The 22,493-nt window shown below is 38.1% G+C and overlaps 1 long non-coding RNA gene across 1 annotated transcript; it reads left to right on the forward strand.

Moving 5' to 3' along the window:
- Positions 1–15,598: 15,598 nt before the first annotated feature.
- Positions 15,599–19,074, forward strand: LOC120518756. Its single transcript, XR_005631290.1, has 2 exons — positions 15,599–16,071; positions 18,925–19,074. It is a non-coding gene; the product is annotated as an uncharacterized LOC120518756 (long non-coding RNA).
- The last annotated feature ends 3,419 nt before the right edge of the window (positions 19,075–22,493 follow it).

Below are 22,493 nucleotides of genomic sequence, written 5' to 3' on the forward strand. Positions count from 1 at the left end.
CATTTCATTATTTGTGTGTTTTTTTAAACATTTAGTCCTTGCCAATAATTTACTCGTGAGTGTGTGCTTTTACGTCCTACTTACAGAGTGATTTAATAATAATTCCCAAGTAAACGCCAGAATGCTACTAAAGAATCTTATCCTCTGACTAAAATGTTTTCAAAGATAGTACCTGTATATTCTGTTTGACTGAACATATACACATGTATATTGGGGTAAGTGTTCTTATACCTGTTGCTGAGTATGCCCAGGGGGTATGCATGTCTTCAAGGCACACTAAAGGTTATCTTAAATCTAGGTTTGAATTAAGGTTTTTTCATTGCAAAATCCCCTAGAATTCTAAAAGGCATCTCCTGTTATTTTGCTGACATTTTCACTTAAGTATTCAATAATGATAATGTTTTACTTTATTAAAATGTCATAATTTTGTTTTTAGAAATGTATGCATTATTTGGTCTCATCACTCCTGTTATGTCTTGTTCTCAAAAAATTGAGTTTGAATTCCATTGTCCTTTTGAGTTTTTTTCATAGTTACTAGCTGGAAGAAATTTGAAGAAGAAGAACAACATTTTGCCTTTTTTGACATTTTGTGGTTGAATGTACATATTTAGTTACATATAGTCCTCTCAATAATCATGGTGAATTACCTAAATATCTCACTGAAAAAAGAGGAAACCAACTTTTAACTGAAGTTTGTTTATTCTGAGAAAAAGTAATTTTTCATCAGGAATTATTTTTAACAAGACTTTGTGCCACAGTTATTGGTGCCCCTGCATTTAATGGTTTGTACAACTTTTATTTTGCCAGTAAAACAACAACAAGCCTTCTATAACATCTTAAAAGTTTAGAGAATACAGAGCAAATAATCTGAGACTATTTCTCTTTACAAAATCTCTCCACTTCATCAAGGGTCTTGGGTCCTCTCTTGTGCACTCTTCTCATCTTAACATCCCTGTTCAATGGGACAGTGAGAGGGGAATGGCAAAAGCTTGGTTTTGTGTTCCTTTAATTATTTTTATGTTGATGTGTGCAGGTTTTTAGGTTATTGACCAGTTGAAAGATTCAGTGATGACCACTTTTCTTGGCAGAGGCAGCCAGATATAAATTTAAATCTCCTGTTATTTCATAAAGTCCATGATAAGGTACCCTAACAAAGTTCCCAAGGACTTTGGAAGAAAAAGCAGTCCCACAACTTAACAGACCCTCTGGCATATTTGACAGTGGGGATCTTTTTGTTTGGCATAGCCATTCTTATTATGCCAAACCCACTCTGAGTGTTTGTTACGAAAAAGCTAAATTTTCATTTGACTATAAACCACAGTTCCAGTCAAACTTTTCGGTATCGTTAAGACAACTCTAGATGCTTACATTTGTGTTTAAATTACATCAACAGCTTTTTTTTTTTTTTTTTTGCGTCTTCCAAATGTGTTGTCATGGAGGTAGTGTCTAATGGTAGTTTTGGAGACTTGGTGACCCTAATAGGCTACTTTTTCCTGTATTTCTCTAAAAGTAATCCATCAGGATTTTTTTTACCTCACTTACCACCCTTTTCAGGGAAAAACTACTTCAATTAAATATTGGATTTCTTTCATTTTATTCAGTGTGAGGTTAAGGTAATTTACCAACAGGTGATTTTTTTTTTTGATAATTGTAGAGAGGACTGTACATATTCTGTAGTTATTTAAGTTTTTTTAACTTCTGGTAGAAATATAATTAAAGTGAGGCCTATCACCTTTTGAATACAATTCATTTAACTTCATACTGATGTTCATTACATATGCTAGAGCTAAGTTTATATATAATTCTTGGTTGTTCGATGTAGCTGGCATTTGGCGTGCATATGCTGAATAAGCTATAAACAGTCACACAAAATGATGTTTCTTAGAGGACATCTTGCAGTTCTTTAGAGCCACCATTAAATGGCCTGTGTTAACTTTAAAACAACTGCCTTTTGATTTAATTATGGTCCATTACACAGTGCAGAAAGGCTAAAGATGTATTTACAAGTGGCAAGGTCTTTGACAGTTTGTTTTTTGGTCATAATTGTAGCTAGCATTTTGCACAGTTTTGCAACCTCAAAGTGCTTTGTGAAAAACTGAAAAATACACCTCCACTATTCCTCTTGCCCCCTTATGTTTAAACCTTTGGGTAGCCCTGATTAAAAAAACAGGCAAATGTACATGAAGGCTAAGTCTGAACTGTTTTTTTTGGTTATTGGAGAACTTATTTGAACTTTTTTGTTATTTCAATGTAGTACTACGGTGTTGTACTGTGTTAGCCATTATGAATGTAGTGAGAAGTCAAGAAAAATTACACCTTTTATTGGTTAACTAAAAAGATTATAATATGCAAGCTTTTAAGGCAACTCGGGTCCCTTCAGGCAAGATCTAATCAGTTATGATTATTTCAGTTTAAATACTGTATATGGTATCAAATAATAGATTTCTTGTATTCTGTTTGGTTTTGTATCACAGAGTCTCTTCACCTGGCTAGTGGGAGTTTGGATGGCTTTTGGCAGATGTTCATAAAAACTTAAAATGAGTGGAAAGTCATGCAGGGGTTACGATGAATGGCTAAAATGTCCAAGTGCTCATATAATTTGACGTTAGAGAAGGAAAATCAGGGTGTTTGTGTGCTCTGTAATGTATAAAGGAAAAATTATTTTCAAGTAATGTATGTGTATAAAGCTGAAAGCTTTACCAAAAAGTTTCCCAGAGTAGTCTGAAAAACTTGCATTACATTTCAGGTTGAGGTTTTAAGTATGGGTCATAAACATCCAGAAGGATGCTCCAAAATGAACATAGTAAATTTTGTATATGCCTAACCTACGTCTTTAAAATTGATGCAGTGATATGAGAAGGTTTTTTTTTTGGTTTGTTTCTTACTAATTTTGGACTTTACAGCCTGCAGTGATTTGTTATTCAGACAACCTGGAAGTCAGCATTTTTTGGTATTCTGATTTATGTTCCTTTTTTTTGTGTTTCCTAGGGGACTGGGATTCACTACATTCTGCTGAGTTATCATACTCTACTAGTTTATTATACATTGTCTAGTTACCAGTTATTGAATGAAATGTATTTTTCACTAAACACTATTAACACCATTAAGCTTCTGTATTTGTTCTTGCACATCTTTCATTTTTAGCCATTATTCACTTTCCTGGCAAGTCTATTACACCGGTGTGGAACGCAATTCTCTAGGTAAGATTGCCAGTTCCTGTAGTCTCCTATAAATGTCATTGTCCAGTTCGCCTAGTCAGCCATACTACAGTCATATTTTGCCATAGACTTGCAAAACACTGCTTATTTAGTTGGATCATTACAAATTATATTGTATGACTAAAATACACCTTTGAAGCCTCCCCAAATGTGGGAAATAAATGACAGTATATTGACTTAGATTTAGAAAGTGTTTCAAGATGTGCTGAAAGGTCTATTTGCTTCAACCAGTACTGCTTCTAGCAGGTAACCTGGTAGATAATTTAATAACTCAAAATTGGCCTGGTATGTATTATAGCATACTTTGGCATGACACTTATCTGTGTTAATTCATGTCTTTTGCACCAGGTTTTCTGTGGCAATAATGAAGTTAAAGAAAAATGATTTTACAAAACCTGCTATTGATTGCAGAAAGTTTTAAAATTGCTTTTTATTCACAGAATCCAAATTACAGGGAATTGGCTGCTAACAAATATTCTATCTGTGAAGGCCATTAAACTGGCAGAGAGTGGGAGGAGTATATGAATGGATTTATATATATATAAAATGTAGTGGCCTTGTGAGCTTGGATACAGCTACCAAGACCGAGGTTAATACAATAACCGACTTCATTTATTAGAGATTCATGTGCAATCTGCAAGCCCATAATATTAATTATGAAATGGTTTTGCTAAATAAGCAAATAAAAAGTAAAAGATCTGTTTGCTTTCTGTCATCCCTCATTTTAGTTCAAATTCATAGGAATAGAGCAAATATCTTAAGTTCCAGTGTTTTTAATTGGCAGTTTGTTTTATGGGAAGATTGAAGCAGTTGTGTGCTTTTAGTCTGCGTAAATTGAGAACTTGTGCAGGCACAGAAGAATGCTGTAGGAAGCAAGTATAGAAGTGCATTTTAAAAAGTAAGCAGTGATGACACCTTGCTTTGAATCTACATACTTTATAGACAAATTACAAGAATATATTTTTTTTAAAATAGAAAGTTGTTCAAATGCTTGATTTTTACAAAGGCTACTAAAACTCTTTGGATGGAGTATGTCAGTGCCTTTTAAAGTATTGGCACATTTTTAACAGTTTAAAAAAACTTTGGGGGAAAAAAATCTGCATTTGATAATTTAGTATTCTGTACCACTGAAACGGTCTATTTAGAGTAATCTTCTACACCCATTTTTTTTTTTTTTGTAATCTTCTACACCTATTTTTTTTTTTTAACAGGGACATGAGGAACAGGAACCCATCCTGGCAGCACTGTATGAAAGTAGGAACTAACCATGCATAAAATAGTTCACCTCTGTGTTCACTCAAGTACTCCTGCATAGTTGTTTAATGAGTGTGTTTTTAGTGTGTGTGTCTTAAGGTGACTATCTTTGGTGGCAGTAGAAGCTGACAAAGTGTTTGGAGAAGGATAGATTGAACATGCATGTTTATTGCTAGATGGAGACGGTTTAAATATTTGCAGAATACCCATGAGCATTGCACTAGATCCCCCTCAACAGAGTGACCCTATATAAGAGTACTTTTCGTGCTTTCACTAGTTATACCAACACCCACACATTACAATTCAGACATTCACTGTTAATGGATGGTTTACACCTGTCCTCCCCTAACAATTTCAAGGTCCACATGTGCACTCGTATTTGCTAAAGTGCTCTTTTCAGAGTTGTGACCATTACATATGTTTGAAATAAATAAGCTGTTTTTGAGACATCTAAGAAATGAGTAATTGCCAGACGCAGAAGGCGTTCATTAGCAATGCTTTTTCTGCTTGGCACCAGTTTATGTGATAGGAAAGATGAATCTTCAAATTAAAATATGTGAAACCGGATTTCACTTCCTGCAGCACATAATATTGCAGTACACTGCATTTAATATCCAGAAACCTAAACTTTCCACATAACGTACGATAGTGATAATAAATGTATGTGTGTATGTATACATTGTTGTTTGGCATTATGGGGAAACAAAAATTAGGCTTGTTCTGTTTTTATTTACATATAGTATACCACTTTATCCAAGTCTATTTACAATTTCATTTTTAAACCTACTCAGGTATACCTAGTATCCTTTAAGCTCTTCCACCTGTGATCATCTGTCGTCATTTTTATTTGTTTAGGTTGAAAAGAAACTGTTTCAAGATTACACTGCTTGAAGTTATTTTCCCAGTAACAAATAAGCTATGAGCAGAAATATGCTTTCTAAGTGATTCTTTACATTCATATAGTGGTTTTCTCAATACACAAAGCGTTTTTTTACATATTAGGGAGCCAGTTCACCCAACACTAACTTGTAGCATCCATCTGGATGATGAGATGGCAGCCACTTATGTGCTAGTATGCTCACACTTTACGTAATAGGTGATGAAGTGGTGAGAGAGAAGTTCCAGTTAGAGACAAGATGATTAGGTGGCCAGAATGACTAGAACAATGCAATTGAATCCGAACATCGGGATACAACCTACTGTTTATGAAGGATACCCAGGGATCTTTTATGATAGATCGTCGGGAACTCAATTTTGCATTTCACCTGAACGATGGTACCATATTTACAGCACACTGTCCCCATCACTGTACTGGGGCATTTGGATGCACATACAGACCACCGATTAAGTGTCCCCTGCTGGCCTCATCAACATGTCTTCCAGCAGCAACTCAAGCTTTTCCTAGATGGTTTCCCATCCAAGTACTAGCCTGGCCCAAACATGCTTGGCATCCGGTGGATGACCTCTTCTGAAGTGATTTTGATGGGGCTCAACTATACACATTCATCATTAAGATGTGGAAACTATGTGGTCATTCTTGCACCTTACCTAGATCGGGCCATCCCTTCAAACAGCATAACTGATTGAATGGGGAGGTTAGTCAGAAAGACCACTAAATACCATTCCCATTTGGAAAAAGCTATAGGCCTTTATATCAAACATTGTGTGTTGTTTACATGTTGCAAAATAACAAACATTATCCACAAATCCAGCTTTTATGGCAAGTTCTCATTTAAGTTTCTTTGGCTAAATAGCAAAAAGTGCTGTACTGTACTTGGATGAGGCCAAAATGTACCACTTTGGCTGCAATGTGAAATGGTATTCCTAGGGAAAACTATGACCACTGAGCTGTATTCGTACAGTAATGGCCCTGGTACAGGCAACATCCTGCTGTGGTGCTTCTCCCTTTAGTTGGGACTGGGGCACTGGTCAGTTTGATTTTATAAGAATGGGTATATATTCCCTCCCAGTGGGTATCCATAGCTGTTAGAGATCCAAATAGACTCGCGGATATAACTCGAGCAGAAGGTGCTTCTAACAAGTATTAACTGGGAAGAGCTTTTTCTCTTGTCCAACCTGACTATTATCAGTCTTAATTTTAAGAAAGTTGATTTTATTTCACTTAGATGTTGCTAAGTACAATTTGTAAAAAAATAAAACCCAATATATACCCAATATATTGTCTATCAAAAGGTGACTGCTTTGAAAGAAAGTACTAAATTTCTGTAGACATTTCTATAAAATTATAAACTAATACACTGAAAAAAAATATACTTAAGGCTCTAAAATACTGTTGTTATATATCACAGTATTTTTGGAGGTCCTTTACTGGTTATGGCAGTGGCTGTTACTTTGGTGGTAAGAAGCTGGGGCCTGTCAGATCTTGATGAATTTTAATAAAAAAGTTCCAACCTCAGAACAATCGCAGGAACAATGTAATAAAAATTAAAAACTAAGTCAATGAAATAAAGAAAATAGAAAAAAGAAATAACCCCAGTTTGGTTTAAAACCAAAAACTCCCTGATTGTGTCTGTACAAAAAGTTGTATTTTGATATTGCTGCAAGCATTAATGTACATTTTGTGAATTGCAGTGGTTAATGCCGTTTTCCAACAACTTCAGGAGATTAGGTTCTGCCCAGTGACAGTAACTCCAGTTTGACTTTATTTTCCCTATATTTGCTTCTTTTGCTATATTCAAGTTTTCCATGTGTATTCCAAAGAAATGCATCCTAGAATGGTTAAGTAGCTGTAAAACCGCCTGGTGTGTGCAAAAGTGTCCTAAGGTAGTTTGTAAAATGTGTGATGCTGCTACAATAGACTTTAGGACTGTGTAGGTGGATTATGGTCATTTAAACATGAATGGATAGACTTAATAAAAGTGATTATGATGATTACTTCAAAATTAGCAGTACTCCTGTCACAACAGTCACTGAAATGTCACAGAGCTATGCACAACTTCATACCACTTGTTCATACACGGAGCTATGCACTACTTCATACAAATGATGTGGGAAATAGTAAATGTGGCTGCAGTTGTAGTCTTGGAAGAAAATGATGTACTTAACTAATTTTTTTTCAGTCTTCTGGTTTTATACCAAAAAATACCTATGTTTAATTTATTTTTCAGTTGGTAAAGGGCACTATACAGATCAATACATTTATTTGGATTATGCACATTTTCCAAAAACAATCTAATAATGACAATGCATATTAACACAAATTTTTAAATTAGTCCTATTGATAAAAGTAGTACTGCTATGTAGATTACTTGGTTTTGCCACTCTCCTTTGAATATTACTTGGCTTACATCCTCATCCTTAAATATTGTAATGACTTGGGGCTGTAAGAGACTAAGAAATGGAGTCCCTATGAGGTCCAGACACCAAGCTTGTTACAACATATGAAAATAATATTTTCAGTTGTAGTGGACTGAATTATGCAAACATTTCTGTGCTAGATTTGGTGATGAGGTTAGGAGTTAAATCTAGAACCAGTTCTCCAGAGAAGGAGGTGATACCATGCACTGCTCACTGACCAATCACAGGATACACAAATGACAGCATATGTCTCGGTAGCTTTGGAAGCAAATTTAAATTATAGAACCTGTAGATTTGGATAAATCTGTGTGGTTTGTCCAACTCTGCATGGTCCCACTTTACCTACTTATCACATCAAGCAGTTAGACCTTAAGTAAGGAATAGTTTAGCAACAACTACTCTCTATGCTGTCTGCAGTTATAATTTAGGCAAAATATAAGTGGAAAGAAAATATTATGAGCAGCCACACAAGCATCTTGAATAGGAGTAGATTTTTGATTTAAATGCTAAATGTGTATCCAGGTATTGGGGGTTGTGTAACCAAAAGCTGTACCTCCTGCTGTATATGTATTCTTACAATCATAAGAAGGAAGAGGTATGGTGAGCTATTGTTTCGTGCTGCAAACTTAGAACTCCAGGGAACTTGAGTTAATTCCTGGCCAGTTCAATACATTTGTAAGTGTTGATGTTCTTTCCTTATTCACAATATTTTGTATTTATCATCTATTTTCCATCCAAAACAGTATTAGTGAGAGTGACCTGTGATGAACTGATATCCCTATCAGTAGCTGGCTCCTGCTTTGCACTTCATGGTGCACGAAAACACTCCAGCTCCATACACTTATTTTTGGAAAGTAATTATATTTATGAATTGATAAAGTATTTTTACTGTGATTTTTTTTTTTCGCAGTGTATTCTTCAGAGTATAGACAAAGATTTTTATAAAGTATAGACCATGGTGAGTTTGGGGCATTTAACACTTTGTAAACTTTTGAAATTCTAAATTATATATCTAAATTTCTAATTATTATCTTTAATAAAATCACATGTACTATTCTCATGTTTACATTTGTATATCACCTTTTTTGGTGGGTTTAACCACAAATCATTCCACCAGTGCAATTCAGCTACTGTTTATCCAAGTGGCAAATGTACACTGCTGGTTTTGGCCTGATCTTAAAGTTCTTTAGCTAGACTTTGACTTATTTAGTTTCTTGTTGTTTCAATCAAACATCCTACTTGTGTCACTCAGGCACAGTATTAAGTAATGCTGTTACTGACACAGTGTGCCTGCTCTAAGTAACTATAGCTAACTTTCAATTTTCTTCAGAAGACGAGGAAGATGGCAGCTAGTTTAGGATGAAGCAAGTGGTTTTAATAAAGCTAAGCTTGTATGCTTTATTGTGCAGCAGTTACAGCCAACCTCAGTCCTGCTTTGGTGATGGCTTCCTGTGGGTTGAATATATGCAAATAGGCTTTTAGACACAAATTTGAGAACTGCTCACACATGCGCATATCTGCGCGCGCACACACACACACGCACACACACACACACACAAGCTTGCATTGATGCTGTTTAGATGGTGCAGAGCCAGGAAATTCCGTGCTAGGCAGCAATTGTGTACTGCTGTGAATCGGACCATGTTAGCCATTAAGTCTGTTTTCTATGAATGTGGACACTGTTGGCAGTTTGCTGACTTTCTGGCTCGAGTACTGCAATGTACTTCTGAGTGCCTCCCTTATTAGTCAGTAGGGGTTTTCCTGCTTTAATTACTAATGCAGCATCGGAATGCAAAGTTTGTCAAATTGTGAGTGGGAGGCGTCACACAGCCGGTTTGAGCTTTGTGGCCTTGTCTCATTTTTGCGCCTTTTTTTTTTTTCTTTTATTTAATTTAGCATAGGATCACTGTCACTGTGGTTGCCATGTGAAAAGCTTCTAGTCATACAACCCATCTAACTTTTATTGAGTATAATTTGGTGTTTGTTGACATCCAAAAAAACTGAACTGAATTTAAGGCTTTGTTCTACAATTTCTCTGGCCAAACAAATTGACTGTCAGCTGAATGTGACGTTTAAGTCATGATCCTTTCTCAGCACTGCAGTTTTGCAAATATCCCTCCCCCAAGGGTGATCCCCCGTTATGTTTTAATCACTGTTTTTATATATGTTTTGTATGTGTACATTTGAATGAGCTTCATATCAAAAAATTAGCTGAAAGCGTCTAAAGGTGTCTAGGCAGGCATCAGTCTGCAGAGATTAGCTTCTGCTGTTTTCATTTTAGTGACATTTCCTGAGTGCCAGAAGACGCCTCATGTTGAAATCCTTCTTGTGAAAAGTTGCTTGACTGACAAGTGTTTTGGTAGGGGCATAACTGGCACAAGACAGACCCCCATACTGTTAATCATTACACATACTGACATGCCTGTGTGTACAAATAGTTTTAGTAGAATCACATTTTGTGTGAGCACTTCTGAAGGAGTGAGATCTTGCCATTCAGGGATAAAGTCAACAGGATACCTCCAATAGAAGTGAGACTGTCAAGAACTTCCAGGAAGGCAGTCTTCCAAGGCAGCAAGTGGATCGTATTTAGAATAGGTATTCTGTTACTACACTGACAAGAGAATAGGAAGGCGTTTTAACGTTTGATGGAACTTGGGTGTCGGCAGAAAAGACTGTTACTTAGTGCCTCTGAGATCTCATAGACTCTGCTTCACTGCAAAAGATTATTCTCGGGAAGAGTTTAAATTTTGATCTCTACTATTGCTATAACAAGGTTAGAACTGGAAGATGCCTTGGGCTAAAGGCTCACTGGTAGGGCAGCAGAGAGACCACAGTTATAAGGGTATTTTAAATGGTGTCTGGAGTAGGTATCCCATCCTACCTGGTAGGTAATACCTTATGGTATTAGCTGTGTTAATGTATTTTGTTTATGTATTTTCACTTACATTTAAAGAGACAGTACATAATTATAAACATATGTTTTATGTTCTTATGGGTGGAACCCTCAGAGGCTGGGCCACCTGTCAGTCGACATTGAGGAACTGCCCCCAGCCCTCTGTTCATGTTATGCAGGGCTGGATGCAGATTAACGTCATACACAGGACGAAGCAAATACAGGTTAAGGGCCTTGCTCAAGGGCCTAAAAGGTGACACAGTGTCCATATCAAGTGGAGTCGAGTCACTTCTGGCATTTTATGGGATTCAAACTGGTAACCTTCTGATTGCCAGCGCAGATCCCTAGCCTCAGAGCCGCAACTCCCAAATAATTTGAGCTTGGTTCTTTTTTATTTGTTAACTTGAGTATTGCATAGTGTGTTTTGACTTGTGCTTGGGTTAGCCTCTGAGCTCTTAATTTACGATAGTCAGTTCTGCAGTCTTGTCCCGTAACACTTGTTCCCAAATAGTCCCCCACACTGATGTTACTCAATTATGCTGACCTTTTGTAAATCGCTTTGGACAAAAGTGTCTGCAAGCCAAATAAATGTAAATGTACTAAATAAACAGCCTGATAAATAGCCAGCAGTTGTGCTGTTTACCTTATACCTTCTGATCACCATTGGTATTGGTTTTGTTTCAAATCATGTACCATTCATTTTGATACTTCTTGGGTATTTTGACACCTTGAGTCAGAAAGACCAGTAGAAGGTATTCCAGTCATATCTTTTTTTTTTTTTTTTTTATATAAAGTTCAAAGGGACTCCTAAGACAGTGTGCAAGCTTTCAGAAAGCAATTGGACCAATTTTTTTCAAACTGTCTTCTTCCCTAATTGCTCTTTTAAATATTATGTATTATTTATTTTCTTTTGTCTCCTGCAATGTGATGATATGCATGCAATTGTGCTATGGAAATTGTGGCTAGCAAACTACACCAGGAGCTATGTCACTAGGCACAATCTGTGCTTGCTCATCTCTGCTGTCTCCAGCACTGTGCTGTACATTCATAGATTTTCTTCTCCCTTCAGTAATCAGATGTGATTTAGGAGTACCAATTATTTATATACTTAGGGAACAATCTTTACATTTTTTTCAAGAGAGCTGATAAACCTTTTCATAAGTATGCAAATTATAACAACATTTCAAAATGTCAAGGATGTAGGTCTGGAAGCCAGGAAGCTTGCCGATACAATTTTCATTTTCCCATAATTGAGTTGAGACAGTAGAATAATAACCCAGTAGTGTTATGAACAAAGTAGAAACAATGCCTGGATGGGCTGCTATTTCATCTTTGAGCACAGTCATAGCTAATTATTATTGTTTAGCTGTTGTTTAAGGAAAAAGAACCAAGGGTTCTTAATGTTAAAAGCATTTTGATTAAAATAAATCAAAAGAAGTCTGTTCCATTATGGAGTGCTTGTTGACTAATTAAGAAAGTGGGTGGAACAAAAGCCTGCGGCCATTGAGGCTGTCCAGCTCTGAGTTTGACACTTTTGGTTTACAGTGCTGTGTAAAATGTTTTTGGTTCCTTTCTAATATCCTCTGTTTTTGCACATTATCAGACATTTAGAGAGAATCCAGTAATGGTATTACTGAGCACTCAATTTTTAAATCATTACTTTCTTTATTCAATGATTAATATTATCCAGCACCCTTATCACCCATGTGAACAAGTAATTGCTTGCATACTGCTAGTATTTGGCTGTAGCAATAATCACAATTGAACACTTCCTATAACTTGTTTTAAGTCTTTCACATCACAGGTGATTAAATTTTAACTTGCTCTTCTTAGAAGCACTGCTGGAATTCCAACATATTGGTCAGTTTGTTAGCATGGATTCAGAACTTTGACTAGGCCACTCCAAATCTTTAATTTTGTTTCTTCTGAGCTATTCAGTTGTAGATTTGCTTTTGTGTTTTGGGTGTTTACCCTGCTGCATAATCTAATTATGTTTCAGGTTCAGGTCACAAACAGATGATCTGACATCTCTTAAAGGCCCTGTCACACTACATGTTTTTTCCCAGTCAGTTTCAGTTGCTGACTTTATTTATAGTCTTGGTAGTTTGGGGCAGTCCAGTGACGTAGTTTGTCATCAACAGCGATGCAGTCAGAATGGTCTGCAACTTGCCCCAGCACAAGAATAGTAGGGATGAGCTCTGTGTGTGTGCAAGAGCAGACAACCAATGAGCGCATACCTGGAACTACAATACATACATACATACGTACAATGTAGCCATGAGGATAAAAGAATGCAAGTGCTTTGGATTGTACAAATAGAAGAGGGATTTTTCCACTACCTCGTGTTTGTCATACCATGACCCAACCAAAAACAACAATAAAAGGACTAAGATTGTGGATAAACTTGACATATCTGGAAACCCTGGTAAATAATTTGCCAAGGCAGCAATACTTTGGACATTTAAAACTGATGGAAAATTGTTATTGAGTTCTGTAATTTGTCATTTCCTGTAATCTTAGTTCTGTAATCTGGCATCCTTGAGGCAACATGATCTCGCAACTGCAGCTGTCAAGTTTGACATACCCTCCAACAAGAAGTGCTTCTGGCTTTCATAAGAATCTGGTAAAGTACAGAATTCATAGTGCCTTCAATAAAGTCAAGTCAGTCTGGTCCTGAGGCAACAAGGTATCTCAACACCACCACACTACCTCACCTATGTTCTGTTTTAGCTAAAATGTTCTTATTGTATAATGCTGTAGCTTTATGTCTTACACAGTGGGACTTGTGTAGTCCAAAGAGTTCTACTTTTGACTTGTCTATCCACAGAACCTTATTCCAAAAGACTTGGGGATCATTCAGGAATGTATTCCCAAAACCTAGCCAAGCACTGATGTTATTCTTGGACAGCAGTGGTTTACACTCTCACAAATCCCATTTTCTCTTTCTTATCTTCAAGTCATGAACCTTAACCTTACCTGAAGCTAGAAAGCCCTTCAATTAACTTGAATGTTCTTCTGGTAACCTGTGTGATGTTTTAAATAAATCAATTTTGTCAGGCCTGCCTTTCTTGGGAAGTATTTACCACTGTTTGAAATGTTCTCCATTTGGAGGAAATGACTTTCACTATGATGCAGTGGAGTCCTAAAGCCTTAGGCTACATTAACACTACTACATTTCAATTTAAAAATGTACATGTTGGTCTCCTTTTTCAGTTTTCATCCACCCTACCCCAGCCTTCTAATCCCCAAATAATGGAGACTTTTGAAAAAGCTGTATACTTCTGAAAACACTGGCTTGGCATTGTAATATGGACAGATGAAAACTTGGGCTTTTAAAAATGCAAACTCAAATTGCGCTCTGATTTGTTTGTGCTTATTATTTAAACTTCCCTGATTAGATCGTGCTCATTAAAATCTCTTGTTGCCTGACTTATCCTTCACAAAAGAAACCCATTTTCCAATATAGCAAATACAGAGGAGTTGCTTTCCATGGTGCTTAGTCTGTTGTTTACGTGTATGCATGGTGCATACATGTACTAAGAGGCAAATTATATACCTATTTCTGCTGATATGTGCATGTCCGGTGAATATCTATGTCATGTGTTTTCAGTTGTGTTAATGAAGATTGAGGTACTTCTGTAAACCACTAGCATGGATTGTTTTCATTTAATATGCCATTTTTAAACTACAATGTTGTAGTGTGGATGTAGCCTCAGAAATGGCATTTTTATCCTTTCCTAATTGCAGGGTCATCGTTATGTTAAGGGCACTGGCCGGGGGCTCACAATGTTTCTGATGTCTACGTATGTTTCTGTTTTGCTATTCAAACAGGGACACCAGTGCACTACTTTGCCTGGGGGTCTAGGATGCTGTTAAGCTGGCCCTTCCTGATTGGTATATTTCAACAACCTTTTCCTTATCTCTTCAAAAATTTCCTTTTATTCAAGCATAATGTTCTAGAAACATTGTGGTGACTACTTCACTCTCAGGGTAAGGGGCAGTATACAGTGAGAATTAGATTCAATGGCTGCAATCTGGGTAAGTTCAGTCATCAGAATCAAATTATCAATCGATTTTAGTTGGCCGTTTGAAAGGGTAAGGGGGCAATTACTTTTTCACATAGGCAATAAAGGTGATAGATCATTTTATTATTTAACATATTAACTAGCAAATTAGAAACGGTATTCTGTGGTTACTCTGGTTCCTGTTATATAATAATACATTTTGTCAAAGATCTGAAGTCTTTTTAAACAAATGCAAAAATAGAGGATATCGGGGAGTGGACAAATCATTTTTACGGTTCTCATTGTGACACAAGGTGAATCAGACATGATGCTAACACTGTGGTGGCTTTGTGGTTTGAAGTCCAAACAGTTATGCTTATCTGTCTGGGTTTAATGGAAAAAAGAGACATAGTGAAAACCAGAGTGGGACGGTTAGAGGTCGACGCAATGAGATGCTCATCTCCACAAACATTCAACTGAGAGTCTGACGCAGTCGCTCTGTATGATTGCCGTACTTTTTTGAGTTTTTCCCTTTATCATACTGCGAACCGTTATAATTTACTGTATGATTTATCCGGAAACCTCTTATCTAATACGTTTGAAAAACAAAAAAACACCTAAACAGGGCAACCTTTAACAGGCAAGCATGTTAACCAACTTTTATTTACCATTACATTTCAGGTTTGTTCCATGCTCGATGTGACGCCTTGGGAAGGTCGTCTTCGCAGTCCCACGCCTTCGGATTTCTTTTTGTGAATAGCTTATCCCGGGGGCAACAGTATTAAGCGCTGCTCTCACTGAAGTAATTGCTCTGGGTGTGTCGGGAAACAAAATGCTACCCGCCCCTCCCGTTCAGGGCGGGAGCTGTGTGGTGCGCGCCAGAGTCACGTGGCCAGCCCGTTCGCTCTGCCGCGCGCTCTTGAACTCGTGATTTCGGGCTTGACTGTGGCGTTGTTTTGTTGTTTGTCGTTGGGGCAGCTTCGCAGCTGTAATCGCAGGTACTCTGGTCAAATTAAAAATCAAATAAGAGTGGTAACAACTTCAAATGTAAAAGAGCGCTAGCTTTCTTTCTCTCTCTGTGGAAGCACTTTTAAGTAAAACTGCTATACTATCAGGGCGCTGAACAGGAAGGGGCTGCTGAATAACGCTACAACATTTAACATATTGCTAATAATAATACTTCGCTAAATCTGCGGTTTAGCTTTGCTCCAGGGAGCCACATTTTGTACTTGAGCGTGAGAAACCTTGCAGAAGGCTGTGATGAGATTGCCAGCCATGCGTTGCTCATGTCGGTGCTACTTTTGTGCCCCGCAAGAGCTGAGCGAACTGGACGAGGGGGAAGATACCAGTTCAAGCCAGAGGTGAAAATGCAGACATATGAGAGGTGGGTACTGGCTAAAAATTAATTTTATATACAAAACAATCATGAGCATTTCAGAATTAAGTGGAATTTGAAGACGAATGTATTTAAAAGATAAAACTAGGATTATGTGAAAGAGGAGAGGGAAGTGACCATGCTTAATTTATAAGAAAACCATGTTACCTTCGTAATTGTGTTTAGAGTTGAAGGGTATGCATTTGGTAATGAAGAAGACACATAGATTGTTCAGGTTGGTAATTTGTCCTAAAGGGTGACCAAGTGGCCAGTGCTGATGCTTCACAGCTCAAGTTTGTTGTGTTGAAATCACAACTTGATCACTGTCTGTTTGTAATTTTGAACCTTTCTAACTGTGATGGGTATGGCAACACGCTATATGAGTCCATGCTCCCAATCTCTCCTCCTGTCCATGTCAGTATAGGTTTTCTTCTGGTAATCGGTATTCTTTCCACATTCTAGCTTTAAAGCATAGAGATTGAGAGATTTGTTCCTGGGCAGAAATCTGGCTTTTTACAGAAGATCATTAAATAAATAAATAAATGCATAAAAAGGTAGGCAGATAAATAAATAAATAAACACACACCAGAATGATTATAAAGCAAGAAAAGTAAAAAGAAATACAATGACTTACTTGGCTCTCACAATTCCTGTGAGGCATTATGCAGACATACTGCTATTAGTATAAAAGGAGCCCCAGTAGTGTTTCTTAACACACTTCCGCTGAATAATTCATTGGCTGAAAGTCCTCTGTGTTAGTGTGTCAGAGAGAGGATGTGCTGCATTGTTTATAATGGCACTTCGTTTTGTTTTAATTCTCTCCTTCACTACTGGGGGTCCAGAGTACATCCTACAACCTCGTTTGCCCTTTTAATTAGCTTGTTGATTTGGTGGGCCCAACTTGACGTGATGTTGCCAGCCCAACACACCACAAGATAGAAATTCGCACAGTGTCTCTTCCCACATTAAAGAAACACAGTCTCCTAAGTAAAAGGAGCCTGCTCTGCCTTTTCTTATATAGTTCCACTGTGTTCTGAGACCAGCCCAATCTGTTATTAATATGGACCTCTGCATCCACTCCTTGAATAGTGACCGGACATAGAGGCTCTGGTGCTGCAAAATTCAATATGCATCCATCCATCTTCCAACCCGCTGAATCCGAACACAGGATCATGGGGGGGTCTGCTGGAGCCAATCCCAGCCAACACAGGGCACAAGGCAGGAACCAATCCCAGGGAGGGTGCCAACCCACCGCAGGAAACACACACACACCCACACACCAAGCACACACTAGGGCCAATTTAGGATCGCTAATCCACCTAACCTGCATGTCTTTGGACTGTGGGAGGAAACCGGAGCGCCCAGAGGAAACCCACGCAGACACGGGGAGAACATGCAAACTCCACGCAGGGAGGACCCGGGAAGAGAACCCAGGTCTCCTAACTGTGAGTCAGCAGCACTACCACTGTGCCACCGTGCCACCCCAATTCAATAACCAGTTCCTTGGTTTTGTTCATGTTATGATGCAGACAATTCTCTTTGCACCAAGAAACAAAGTTCTCCATCCGACTCCTCTGCTCTGTCTCATCCCCTTTATCAATATACCGCATAACTTTAGAGAATTTCTGCAAGTGACATGACCTGGGATTACCTTTATAGTCCGAACTGTACAGAGTGAAGAGAAAAAGAGACCGCGCTCTTCCTTGTGCTGCTCCAGTGTTGCTCACATACACATCAGAAACACAGTTCATGAGTCTCCCAAACTGCATTTCCCAAAAGATAGCCCATTATCCAGGACACCACAGGCTCATCTACCTGCATCCCTTAACAAGGATGGCATGTGATCCACTGGAATCAATAAGAGTAAGTGGAGTTTTTTTTATTGGTTCTCCCTTACAGTACGTTAACTTCTTACTCTGCACTTGTTCTGCCTTGCACCCACTGCTGCTGGCTTTCAGTGATTCTCCAATATGCATAGTGTATTAGTATAAATGGAACTTTAAATATTTACATTCAGTCTCTTTCTTATCTTGGAGTCATGAACATTGATCTTAGCTGAGGTTAGAGAGGCCTGCAGTAAACTGGATGACCTTCTGGCATCCTCTTGTGACTTTCTGAATGAGCTGTCACTGGGCCCTTGGATTAGTTTTGGCAGGCCAGCCTTTCCTTGAAAGATTCACCACTGTTCCAAATGTTCTCCATTTGGAGATAATGTCGATCAATCACTGTGGTGTGGTGGACTCCCAGCTTGGTCACTGTCTATATATGATTTCAATGTTTCCACCCTTGGCCATGTAGGTTTTTTCCTGGTACTCTGCATTGTTTCCACAGTCCAGGTTTACAGCATTTTATCAACTGGCCCCAAAAAGAGTGAGTGAGGTTTTTTTTTTTTTTGTTTGAGCTCCCTTGCAGTAGATTAACTTCTTACTCTGGCCTGGTCCCTGCCTTGTACTTAGTGCTGCTGGCTTTCAATAAGTAAAGTGTAGTAGTAAAACAAAGTTGTAAATGTATAGAGGAAAGCTTTGTAATAATACACAAAGTATTTATTATAGAGCTCTGAAATAAGTAATCCATCCATAAAGAAACTACCCAAACTGGATGTTAAACCGTAGGTCCAAGGACTTTGTGGCACATTTCTAAAACTACAAGCCCACTGAACTAGTGTATTAAAAAAATTGAAAGAGAAAATAAGAAAAAAAGTGTGAAAGAATATGTCAACTTTAAGAATCACTTTCGGGTCCATGTTTCCATTATTGGAGGAACTGTGCTAAGTTAAGATAAAAAAAAATTCATGATTTGTATTGACATTCTGCTATTTGTAATTCATAACCTTTTCCTACTTTATTCACATTTTTATAACAGATGTCTGAGCTGTTGAAGTCACCCAGTCATAGTTGTGATTGTTATAAGATGTGCTGCTTAAAGAGGAGAGAAAAAAATCTCACAACTGTACTTGAATGCTTTCAGAGAAAGTTGCCTGCAATTATAAATGTGGACCCTAGTAGAAATGCACTCGGCTGTGTTCTTCTTCCAAATCATCTGTCAAACCAAGAAAAAAATTCTGGAAGATATTTGAACTTCAGACGCAGGAGAAGTCCTGCAGATTCTGTCCCAGTTATGAAAGTGTGAACTAGCTGATATGATGATGTGGTTAGATGGGCAGGGAGTGTGTGATATTTAAAATGTTGGTGTTTCTTTATGCTTTGCATTAAAATATAACAATTGTTGTTTCATAAACTGAAACATATGACTGCTATGGTTAACCTGCTGTGTATGGTAAAACATCAACTTTAAAGGAAGCTAAAAACACACACACATTTGATCCCTCTGGGCAGCAGTGATCTGAGTCATTAAAATCCATTTCTGTGCTCTGCCTGCTCAGATGGAATCAAGATGATTTACAGGCCTGGTGCTAATCACTGCTAATGATCCCACTGACATGCTAAACAAAGGTTTAAATATATGCTGCACATGCAGTGCAGGTTTCTACATATCCTTGGCATGATTAGTCAGCCCCCTCTGAGACTGTCAATTAACACAGTCAATGATTTCATCCATCTCATTTATTCACACAAGTAAAAGTGTTCTTTTCCAAATGCTATAATTAAGTTGGACGTGTTTAAGTTGATAGCTATATGGCAAGTAGTTAAGATTATGGCCTCACTGCTCAATGGAGCTGGGTTCGATTTCCATCAAAGTCACTACATTTGAGGAGATTGCATATATGTTTGTATAGGTTATCAAATCAGCACTGTAGTGTTCCCTCACATTTTAAAAAGAGGTCCTGAAATTTTCTTAAATGGTCCATTACTAGCAAGGGTATCGTGTGATTAAATGGGGACTATTTAGGTTTGTTTCTTGCCTTATACCCAATGTACTGCTTATTTTCCCTGACCTGGTAATATATAAAATGAGCATAAACAATGAATGAATGAATGTATGTGTAAAGAAAGGTGTTACATCACATTCACTCCAAAAAAAGAGTGCCTCTAACCTTGCAAATTCACTGCTATTTGTTGCACTGTCTTCCTTTGTAGAGAGTAAGAGTTAATTATCCTTTAATGTTCTGACTGTGTTATGAGTTCTGTGCAGAGGGAGCACTGGGGAATATTAAAGTTTTTCATGTAACACTGTAGATACAGATAAGAATACGACAGCAAGGTACCAGAACTCATCACTCAACCTCCTTCATCTCTGCTATGCATCCTATCGGTCTACAGTCCTGTGAAGTCTGCAAAGCTTGAAGGAGCGCAATGGTCAGATTCCTCATTGATCTCAATTTTAAATACCTGAAGTTATATAAAAAAAAGGCCGTCTAGTGATTGTTCTCTAGCAGTGTGCTGTAGGCCACAGGATTTGAAATGTCAAAAGCAGTAAAATCAAATCCCAGTTGTACTTGTCTGGTGAGACACTGGCCTGTAACTCTGTGAAAAATTCCGTCTATATATTTGCTCTCTCTTTCTCTCTGTCTCTGTCTCTCTCTCTCTCTCTATATATATATATATATATATATATATATATATATATATATATATATATATATTGTCAGAGGTTTCTGGGGCGACGACCTGGCCGGGACGCCATAAAGGACTGAAAGAGGGTGTGAGTCTGCCTTGGATCACGTGGGGGCCGCCGCTTTGGGAGCCACGGGTTGAGGGCATGGAAGTCCAACCCTGTAGGGCCCCGTGGTAACCGCCAGGGGGTGCCCCAATGCCTTGGGAACCCTGGACCCGAGTACTTCCGTCACACCAGGAAGTGCTGGGGGGAAGAGAAGCAGGGACACCCAGAATGCTTCCGGGAGTACAGCCGGCACTTCCGCCACACAGGGGTGTGTCGGCGAGTGATTGCCGGGGAGCACCTGGAGCATATCCGGGTGAGGATAAAAGGGGCCACCTCCCTTCATTTGGGGTTTGGAGTCGGGTGGAAGACGGACTAAGCAGAGGAGAGTGGAGGCGGCCTGAAGAGTGGAGGCATTGTGTGTTGGCCAGGACTTTGGGGACTTGGGGTTTGTGTGCACTTGGACTTTGTAAATAATAGTATTGTGAATAAACGTGTGGTGGGTGAAAAACAACATGTCTGCCTGTCTGTGCCCGGGTTGCGTTCACAATATATATATATATATATATATATATATATATATAACATGTCATTATAAATATTGACTATTTTGTGCCCAAAAGGGACTCCAATAGTCTATGGTTTGGGTTAATGCCTTTAAGTTTGCCAAGTCAATCCATATATATTGAGGTTTTTCTTTACAGACGTCATATAAAACATTACTGACCTTTGAATCCAATGCTTTGGACCTATTTGCACATTTTCTTTAACTTTATCTGAAAATGGTTGACACATTCTCTATCACTCAAGGTCTCTTGCTACTCTTTGGGCGAAGGATTACTTTTTCTTGCTGGCTTCAAGGGCGCCCTCACATATTTGGCAGTTTGAAAGCTCAGTAAGGAGCACGGAACTGCTAAGTTAAGTTTGTCTGTTTTTTTTTTTTCATTCATACTTTGTTCAGCCTTTGCTGTCAGCACTTTGTGTTTTAAACAAACTGATCTATGCTGTTTCTCTGAGGGAGTAATGAATAGAAGCCATCATCTGTACACCTTTATCAGAGGGAGAATGAGACTTTATAGGTATGAAGTAACCTGAAGAATGCATGCTAAGTCATTTCTCACCGCTGTTCAGGTACCCACATGCTCATATTCATGTTCATTTGAAAATGAAGATAGGAAATAAAGAGTGCTTACATCCACAAAAAGTCCTAGTTGCAGAGTGGTAGTGATCAATTACTGTGAGGTGCACACAGATGTACAGAGACCACACTTTATGTCCCCAAATCTTTCTGAAGCACTGCTGTTCTTGCTGCTGCAATATTCATTTATAAAGGTTGTTGTATCACATGCTGCTTCTGATTTTCTATACTCTTACTCCTTTTCTTCTTTGATAAAACAAATCCTTGTAAACCAAGTATACAGGACCTGGCGAGAATTCCTCTAGGCACAAACTTGAATGTTACTTAATCTAAAAGCATGTTCACAAATGCTGTGAAGCATTTCCTAGTTCCTCTGACCATTGTGGATTTCACTTTGCTCTAGGTGGACCCAGGATAATCACCGGCTTAAAGGCTGAGCTGGCTTTTCTTTACTTAAGGGATTTTGTGGTGTGGGTCCCCTATCACACAGATGCTTCACCTTTGAAATAGTATTCCTTGCCAAAGTGTCCCTTAGAGGTGTTTTTCTGAACTCTTTTCCAATTAATGTATGATATATAACAATTTAGGATTATAATCTAATTTGTGAAGTTCAGTAATCACAAATTGAAACTGCTATCACTGCTCAGAACTCCCCTGATTTGCCTAGCAAATGTAATATAGGTTTTGGTGGTTGCTGAGGTTCTAAGATAATATCATTAATTATTATATAATGTCA

The sequence above is a fragment of the Polypterus senegalus genome, chromosome 18, assembly GCF_016835505.1.
Source record: "Polypterus senegalus isolate Bchr_013 chromosome 18, ASM1683550v1, whole genome shotgun sequence".
Taxonomy (NCBI): domain Eukaryota; kingdom Metazoa; phylum Chordata; class Cladistia; order Polypteriformes; family Polypteridae; genus Polypterus; species Polypterus senegalus.